The sequence below is a fragment of the Chenopodium quinoa genome, unplaced genomic scaffold (assembly GCF_001683475.1).
Source record: "Chenopodium quinoa cultivar QQ74 unplaced genomic scaffold, ASM168347v1, whole genome shotgun sequence".
NCBI classification, from domain to species: Eukaryota; Viridiplantae; Streptophyta; class Magnoliopsida; order Caryophyllales; family Amaranthaceae; genus Chenopodium; species Chenopodium quinoa.
In genome coordinates, this window is record NW_018744813.1 from 1,760,027 (window position 1) to 1,769,259 (window position 9,233).

Consider the following 9,233-nt stretch of genomic DNA (forward strand, 5'->3'; position numbering starts at 1 on the left):
ACGAAGAGTCTACTTCGTAATTGGGAACTTAGGCCGAAAAAAAAGAAAAAGAAGAAGACTATCCTAACACGTTGCACATAGTCACATAAGCACATAAAGCATATCATAAGTCGAGATTCACGTATTTCCATTCTAAAGTCAAAGAGGCTTGGTTGTCCAAAGGTACCATATCTTAAGAAACGATGCACAAATCAATCACTCAACAAGTTGACTCATGACATCGTCCTCCCAACATTTTGTTGGTGATATGGGTGGGATGATTGTTATTGATTTTGGAATAGAAGTCTAGTGTTGGCAACCCCTAAGCAATGAGCCAATCCCTTATGGTTAATGTGTGATATACTTATGCATGATGCAATGTTGCTTGTTTGGTTTTTAATTTTGCGCAAAAGGAAGATATTATGCGTTCGACTCCTCTAACTAAATATTATCCAAGTTAATTCTCGTTACAACCCATAAGCAACCTAGTGTTGGAAACCTTGGACCGTAGCTAAGAACAAATCATGTAACCTCTTAGTCCCCGGTGAAGTCTCTACTGTAAGGATGCCGGGTGATCCCATCGTAGGGGGTCCTTCCTTTGATGCCCATGGCCACTTAAAACCCTAGGACTTTACACTTGTTAGGGTGTATTTGGATTTGAATTCCTGACTGTTTGGGAGGCCTTGAATTAGAATTGATACTCTCATCACACTTTTTTGTAAGAAACAAGTAGGAGTCGCCAATGCGATTTAGGAAAACTCATAAACCTCGTTCATGCCTTTCTTCCATGAGGAGTTCATGGAATAATTAGCACGAATCGTAAGTTTACCCATGCCAAAATTAGTCTACATAAACCAGAAATGAGTTTGGGACCGAAGGTAATAAAATAACGTTCCTTTTAGGGAGGAAACGCTATTCTAGCCCTAGTATGGCCTCTACTAGCTCTTCCTTTTTTGCAATTTCATTACCAAATAATATATGCAACGCGATACCTAGAACTAAATTAGTTGATTTTATTTACGCATGTTAATTCACGTAGGAATCACATTGCAACGCCGTTATTCATTATTTAATACAAATTCGTGAAAAGAACAAGAAAATAAACAATATTCTCCTTGGCTTAAGTGATCAACCAAAAATTAATTATCCAATTCTAATCTTTATTTCACGCAAGATACTATATGAAATTAATTAATTAGTCCTTTAAAGATGATCAAACAACATTAATTAATTAATTAAGGTTCCTTTAAACAAGAAAATTAATGTGATTTATCTAAGTGCTCGGGAATTTATGACTTCTATTTGCTAGATCTCCATTTAGAACATTTATGGACACCTTATTGGGGAACCTCCACCGTAATAACCAAAGATCAAGGGGTGAGTGTTTAGGACAAGAGGGTTTAGGTAGAATAAGTTCACAAATATTTTGCCAGAGTTTTTAGGTTATTTTCTGTGTGTTTAAGCCTCTATATATAGGGAATGAGTAAATTTAGGGTTTTGAAAATTCTGCCGCAACAGGTGTCGCGCGCAACAAGATTAGTTGCGTGCGACATCCTAGCGCAAGTGATTTGGTTGCGCTGCTATTGGCAGCGCAACAGATTTTCTTGCGCGCGGCATTTTGGTAAGATTCGATTTTATATTTTTACAAAATTCTGAATCTTCCGCGAGCGCATCTCTTAAGATTGTGCTGAGTGTTGTGCGCAACTGAATAAGTTGCGCGCGCCTGCCCAGCGCGGTTAATTGAGATGCGCGCGGTTTTTCCGGCGGCAACATTAAAATTTAACATAGCTAGGCGCTCCTAAATTCGTGATTATTAGGTTTTAAGCACAGGCTTAAGCCTATTATGGATCGAATTTAGTTAATTCGACCTTGTTCTAGCTCTGTTTATTTAGTTTTGGCTACTTTTTCTGTTTTGTGGCTTAACCAGTTATCCATAAGCATTCTCCACATCAATCTAACACAAAGATGGTATTTATCGTCATTGCACAACCTGTCTGGACGAGAGGTGAAAAGTAGATGTCTACACTATGCATGTTGTTCCACCTCCACTCAAGGTTGAAGAAACTTATGGCATTGAATTTTCAAAAGAATTACATTGGGATTGTTTCAAGCGTCTATCCATGAGGAAGCTTAGACCATCGAGATTCTACGATCAAGTAACAACCAATTTTCTAGGGATAGATGAGGATGTTCGCCTACTTGCGGATGGCCTTGAAATTTTTTAGTTTTTGGATTTTAGTGCCCTTACTTACGCTTGGGTGATTTATAAATTCCTTTCTTCTCTTAAAGTTGTCCAAGTACCGGGTGTAAATTACTCAAATATTTTGACTTTCCAACTCTTAAAAAATGATCAGTCATTGATGTATGCTCAACTATGTTCATATTTCAAGTTTCCTTGGGCCGAGGATGCGGATCTTTATATCTATCCGGGACATAATAGAATGGCAAGTGATCATGGATATGATGAGCAACGTTGGTGGAGGAGTGTCTCGGAGGAAGGAAAGTATGACCCTCAATCTTCCAAGTCTGCTTCCATGATTCATCCGGCTATGCCGTATTTCAACCGAATCCTCACGTACGCTCTTTGCTCAAAGGACTCTTTGGTAGCTATCTCCCATGAGGAGCTTTGTTGGTTGTGGATAGCCGACCAAACGACTTTGAGATTGAGTTAGTGGATTTCATAAATCATTTGATTACTCGATTCTTGGATGTACATGATGGAGTTTGCTTATCGGGGTGCATTCAATTGGGAGGGATGATTTCTATCCTAGCTCTTTGCATTAATGATTACTACAAGACTTTGTTAGATGAGCTTCCCCCGATTATCGATCCTCAAGAAGATTCTCCTTCTCATTTCCTCAACATCTCCGCCCTTGTGAATCAAAAGTTTCTCGATCGAACTAGGAAGGATGATGTTTTCATTTGGAAAGTTTCTCGGTTTAAGGAACTGTTCCTCATCCCATGCAAGGAGGCAACTACCCGACCCGAGGAGAGAGATTCCTTGTCTTTGAGGCCCCCGGTGCAAGATATTAATCCTTCTATCCGACGAAGGACAAATTATACGAGAGGTCGCTCAACAATTGCTTACTCAGAATGCTCATTCTCTTCCCCTGGTTGAACCGGGAGGTACACCTATTCTTTCCCCCTCTACCACTCCTTCTACTTTTGATATGTCAACCATTCATGCCAAGCTTGATTCTATTTCTAACGTTTTGTACTCCATGCCATCTATGCAACATCCTTATCTTTGTTACGACTATCGCATGTATCAATTGTATGATTTGCATGTTCGGAGGGGGGAGATCGAGCCTTATGTGAATTACCCGTATCTCCAGGTCCAACAAGGACTTGTCCCTCAATGGGAGCCTTTTGATCCTACTATGGGTCCTAGACCTTGTTACCCTTATTGGGAGGGCCCTCATGTTCACCCTAGTTCTATCATAAGCACTACCCTGGGCACTTACGAATGTAGGCGGCCCGGTGGTTGTGATTATGCATATGAACCGGCTAATCCTTCGCCTTTTCCGAATCCCGAGACTTTTTTTAGGTGGGGTAAGTTGGGTGAGCCGGTCTTAGATGATTGGTTTCATTATTTTGAGTTTGATAGAATTAGAAGGGAAAGTCGATTAAGGGGTAAGGCTCCTATGGAGGAGAGCGAGATGGCAAGCTCTAGTCATTTGTTGGAGACCAGTGAGGGGAGTTCTCATTTTACCCCTTACCATAGTGCGGAATGATACTACCATGGATACCCCCCTTCTTTTGCGCTTTATATGATGTTTTTCTATTGCCTATACATATTTAGGTTTAAAGTTAGTGGGGTGGCCCATTGTAAGCTTGGGGGTGTTCTATGTCGTTTGTTGTTGTGCTTCGTCATTCCTGGTCTCATATGCTTCTAGTATCGATCTTTGAGTCCTTTGGTTTTATGATGATGATGATGCGCTTCTGTTGATTTCTCTAATCTGCCCGGCAATTGGCCTTGTTGTTTGATTCGCTGATCGCTATTTGACGAGTTTCTCTGTATCTCTGTTATTATGATGATTCCTGATGATGATTATCTGGTATCTTGTTTCCTTTTACTGTTTTGGTCTGATGACTCATTGGATACTATTCCTGTTGCTATTACTACTTGCTTTTCCTTTATTTCCATTATTCTATTTTCTTTCTTTTCTTCTTTTATTTTGTTTGGAAGTTACAAACAATTTTCTTTGTATATAGTTCTTTATTTCTCACATTACTCTATTGCTTATGCTTTGGATTTCAACGATTCGTAAGGTGCTCTTTCACCTTGATTATGTAGCATAGCTTTGGCGCCCGGTGAGATCTTTCTATTTCTCTTCTCTTTCTTTTCTTGGTTGCTTAGATTAGGATTAGCTTTAGGATGAGTTGAATGGTTCTAGGATGTTTTCTTTGTAACACCTAGTGTGTTTGGGGTCATTGGCGTTGTTGCCGAATGACTGCTTATTTGACGATAGGGTATTACTTGTGATTGCTTGCATTCTTGTGCTTTTCTCTCTTTATTTTGATTTTTAGTTCTTTACTTTCTTTTAAATAAAAATAAACATTTTTGAGGCTATTCTTTTTCTTTTTGCTTGTTTAGCTTTTTTCTTTGGACATTCTACAACTTGAAATTTTGCCTTTGAATGTATGATTTCCTATGTTTTATTGGTGTGCATGCTTTGAGAGTATTTGCGGGTGACTCTAGGATAGGGTATGCTAAGGTAGCGGTTTAGACCTTTTGGGGCCTTGAAGCCGGATTCTTTTGGTTGTGGTAAGACGGAGTTGCTTCCTTTGGTAAAATTGACAACTTTAGTAAGTTTTTGCTACAACCCTGTGAGGATTTTTCTTTTTCAAGCCTTCATCATGTTTTGATTGTGCGACATGGATCCTTGACCTTTGCATGCCTAATCTTGAATCTTGACTCATAATTCTCAATCACGAGACCGAACCAACTAGGAAGGACAAAGGCAACTTTCTAGGATTTTTCTTTCATTTTAGTTCATTGGGTTTACATTTTCCTTCTTGCTAACCATTTGAGCCTTTTCCCTTCTTTTCAAATCACATCTTTAGATCTTGAGCCTTTTGTTTCATTTTCGTTTCCATTCTTGATTTTTGTGAAGCAATTGATCATTATTGTTGGAGTTTGTGGTGGAGGTTGGATATTTGGTTCTCTTGAAAGCAAGTTTATGTTGTAATATTTGTGTGAATAATGGAAAGTGAATATAAAGCCGTCTAAAATAAAAAAATAAGGCAAGGACAAAGCAAATGCAAAATTGTGAAAGCCGTCCTACGATAAATAGGCATGGACAATTTCTTTGAAAGAATTGAACATACAAAAAGATAAAAAAAAAAAAAAAAAAAAAGGGAAAAAGATGTGAAAATGTGAAAATTTCAAAAATATTTTGATTTAATTTCTTTTCCCTTTTCAAGCATTGAGTATAATGCTTCCTTTTAGCTTGGGGGAGAAGCGTTTACGCTTTTTTGTACATATACTTGTAGATATAGCTTTGAATAAGCTTAAGGGTATTTGTTTGTTTTTGTTTGGTGACTACTTGATTGTGATTCTAAGAAAGAGCATGTTCTTTGCATCACTTTTAGGGATACCACCAAATTTTAAAATTTTAGCCTACCCCTAACCTTTTGCCCTTACGTTACAACCTTTGGAAAAGTCCTTTCGACCTAGTGGTTGAGTCATATACCGAGGGAGGGCATTATGAGTTAAAGGCTTAGGAAAAAGGATGCAAGGTCAAGATGTCGAGAAACTCTCAAATCTTACTCTTTTTCCGGTTCCTTCGAGGAACCAAAGTGACACTTACTAAGAGAAGATTTGAAGCCATAGGGAGAACGCGGCTAGACTGGTTGGGATGAAAGTGAATTGCGCCTCATTAGTTCTCTACGCTTAGCATACCTTATGTTTCAATTAACTGTGAATATCTTGAAGCATGAATACCCATTTCATATAGAAAACTGTTCATTCATTTGCCTTTGACCATTTGTGAATGTCCTTATCAAGAGCTATTTGTTTGAATTTTTGTTTTACCTTCTTTACTTTTTAAATGATTTTGCCTCATTTTATTTCAAAGAGTTGTGAATTAAGCTCTTAGGAAACCCTTACGAGACCTCACTCGTCCTCATAGGCGACTTTGGGGTTTAAAACAAATGAAAAGAACATAACTCAAGGCCTAATTCTATTAACCTTACTAGATTAACCGCGCGCTCATAAAAAAAATGAAAAGAACATAACTCATAACTCATAAATGAATTAACTGCGCGCTCATAAAACAAATGAAAATAACATAACTCATAGGTGAATTAACCGCGCGCTCATTAAACAATAAAGTGTGTCAAAAGTTTATCTTTTTAAATTTGATATGAATTTATTTTTTCTGAAATAAGTAATAAATAAAGTGAAAAGAACATAACTCATGGCCTGATTCTATTCACCTTACTAGATTAAGGCCCTGTTCTTTTGAGCTTCTAGGAAGAGCAGATTTCATGATAGTAGAGTAGATCACAGCAGATTTCAACATTATTATTAATACTATTATTAATAATATTATTATTAAATTATATTAATTATTAATAATAATTATTAAAATTATTATTATTATTAATTATTATTATTATAATTAATTATTAATTATTAAAATTATTATTATTATTAATTATTATTATTATTGTTGTTAATTATTAAAATATTATTATTATTAATTATTATTAAAATTATTATTATTATTATTGTTATTATTACTAATTATTATTATTATTATTATTAATTATTAACATTATTATTGTTATTATAATAATAATTATTATTATTATTAATTATTATTATTATGAATTATTACAATAATTATTATTAATATAATTATTAATTATTAAAATTATTATTAATAATATTATTATTAATTATTAAAATTATTATTATTATTAATTATTATTATTATTAATTACCAATTATAAAAAATTTTATTGTTATTAATTATTAATTATTAAAATATTATTATTATTATTATTATTATTATTATTAATTATTATTATTATTGTTATTATTACTAACTATTATTATTATTAATTATTAAAATTATTATTGTTATTATATTTATTATTATTATTATTAATTATTGTTATTATAATTATTATTATTATTATTTATTATTGTTATTATTAATTATTAAAATAATAATAATAATAATTATAATTAATTATTAAATTATTATTATTATTATTATTATTATTATTATTATGATTAATTTTTAAAATTATTTTTAATATTAATAATTATTAAATTATTATAGTTATTCAAAATAATAAATTATTATCATCAATACAATATTAATTATTATTATTTAATATTAATTAATGTTGTTGTTATTATTAATTATTATTTGAAAATTAAGTAGAGCCGAGCAGAGCAGAGCGGAAAAACAACCGTGACTCCTACGTTAGTGAGTCTTAGTGTATATTCTTCTTCTATCTTTATCTTTTCTAAATAAACCTCCCTATTCCTTTATAGTTTCTGTTTTGCTCGGGACGAGAAAAAGTCTAGCCTGGGGAACTTGATGAATGTCATTTATGGCATTCATAAGGTAGTGTTTTAGGATGTTTTCACCCTATTTTTCATGGTTTTCTTTTATGATTTTGGTTTTTTATTCTTTAGTTTCTTTATTTCTTCTTTCTTTGTGTTTTACTTTCCTTTATGTGGTTTTCTTCGTGTTTCTCTTTTATATTGCTCTTTTTCTCTTCTATTTTCTCTCTTGGGTTACTTTTGTAGGTGCTTAAGGAATTAGCTTCGCAAAGGAATCAAGAAGAGCAAAAAGGGCTAAGCAAAGGAAATTCAAGCTTCTTGGAGAGGTCTCGGAGAGGGCGCTCTGCATCTACTCATTACCGCGGGCGCGGTCCTGGGGCCGCAAGTTGATGAATTTTGGGCAGGAACTCTCCGCGCCCTTGCCGCGGTCTAGCCGCGGGCGCGGAGAATATGGAGAGGCCGCTCCCTTTGGAGAGACCGCGGCCCCCTGTCTTCACTTCTAACAGGGCATTCTATCGCGCCCTTCCCGCGGGCGCGGGTTTCTTCTCCGTGGGCGCGAGCTACAGTACTCGCGGGCGCGGGTCTTGCCCTGATTTCCCACGGAGTCAGTTATGGGTTCCGTACCCATTTCTCCGCGCCCGCAGGATGTTCTTAGAGAGGGCGCGGTCGATCAGTTTTTCTTTTTTGGCTATAAATACTCTTGTAATTAAATCCTTTTGAAGGATAACTTTTAGATAATATTTCATTTGCTTAGTTTATAATGAGAGAAACTAGAGAGAAAGTAGAGATTTTAATTCTTGGATTTGATTTGTATTTCAACATTGCTTCTTCAATCAAGTTTGGATTTCTTCTTCATATCAATGAAAGTTTATGAGATTTCTTTCCTTTTAATTTACTTCAATTGCAATTTTCATTAATGCTTGAATGTTTGGTTTGGATTTTGATTTAGTTTTGAGAATTTATTTATTGATTGATTTTCCTTTTAATTTAGCTTGATATGAATATATTTGTGATTGAATTTGTTTTATCTTTCAATTTTACCATTATTAGTGAGTAGATTAGTTGCTAGGGAGAAGGGGAAGCATGCTTGATTGATGATTTTTGTTAGTTGATGATCATTGATTGGTTTAATTGTTGCAATTAAATTGGTTGACATAGTTGTGCATGTGATTAATTAGACTAGAAGTAATCAACCTATAAGATTAATCTAGATTGCATTGAAAATTTCAATGACATGAACCCTTGATTTGAGAATTGCTTTAATTGATTGAATTTTATTGTGATTCTCCTTGTTACCCATTCATAGTGAACCCTAGTTTGGTTTATAGGAGATAACCTTTGAATTCCTTTGATTGCAACTATTGTTTGTCCCTTGCAATGTTTGAATCAATTGAGTGATCTATCAATTAGCATAATCATAAATCTTGCATGTAGAACCTATATCCCTAGTGTTTGGCATATTGATTGAATTCTTTAATTTGTCTTGATTCTTGATATCCTAGTTACCCACCTCAACCATTGATAATCTTCGATTTAGCTTGACATTAGACTATAGCATAGTTCCTATTAATTTCTTTGGGTTCGACCCTTGACTTACTGCATACTTGTATAAGGTTTGTTAAGTGTTTATAAATTTAGTTTGACCAAGGGAGAATTAGATGACGACCTAGTTTTACCCCTTGTCACCTATAGATATAAAGCAATAAAACAACTTACTTTGTTGTCTCGT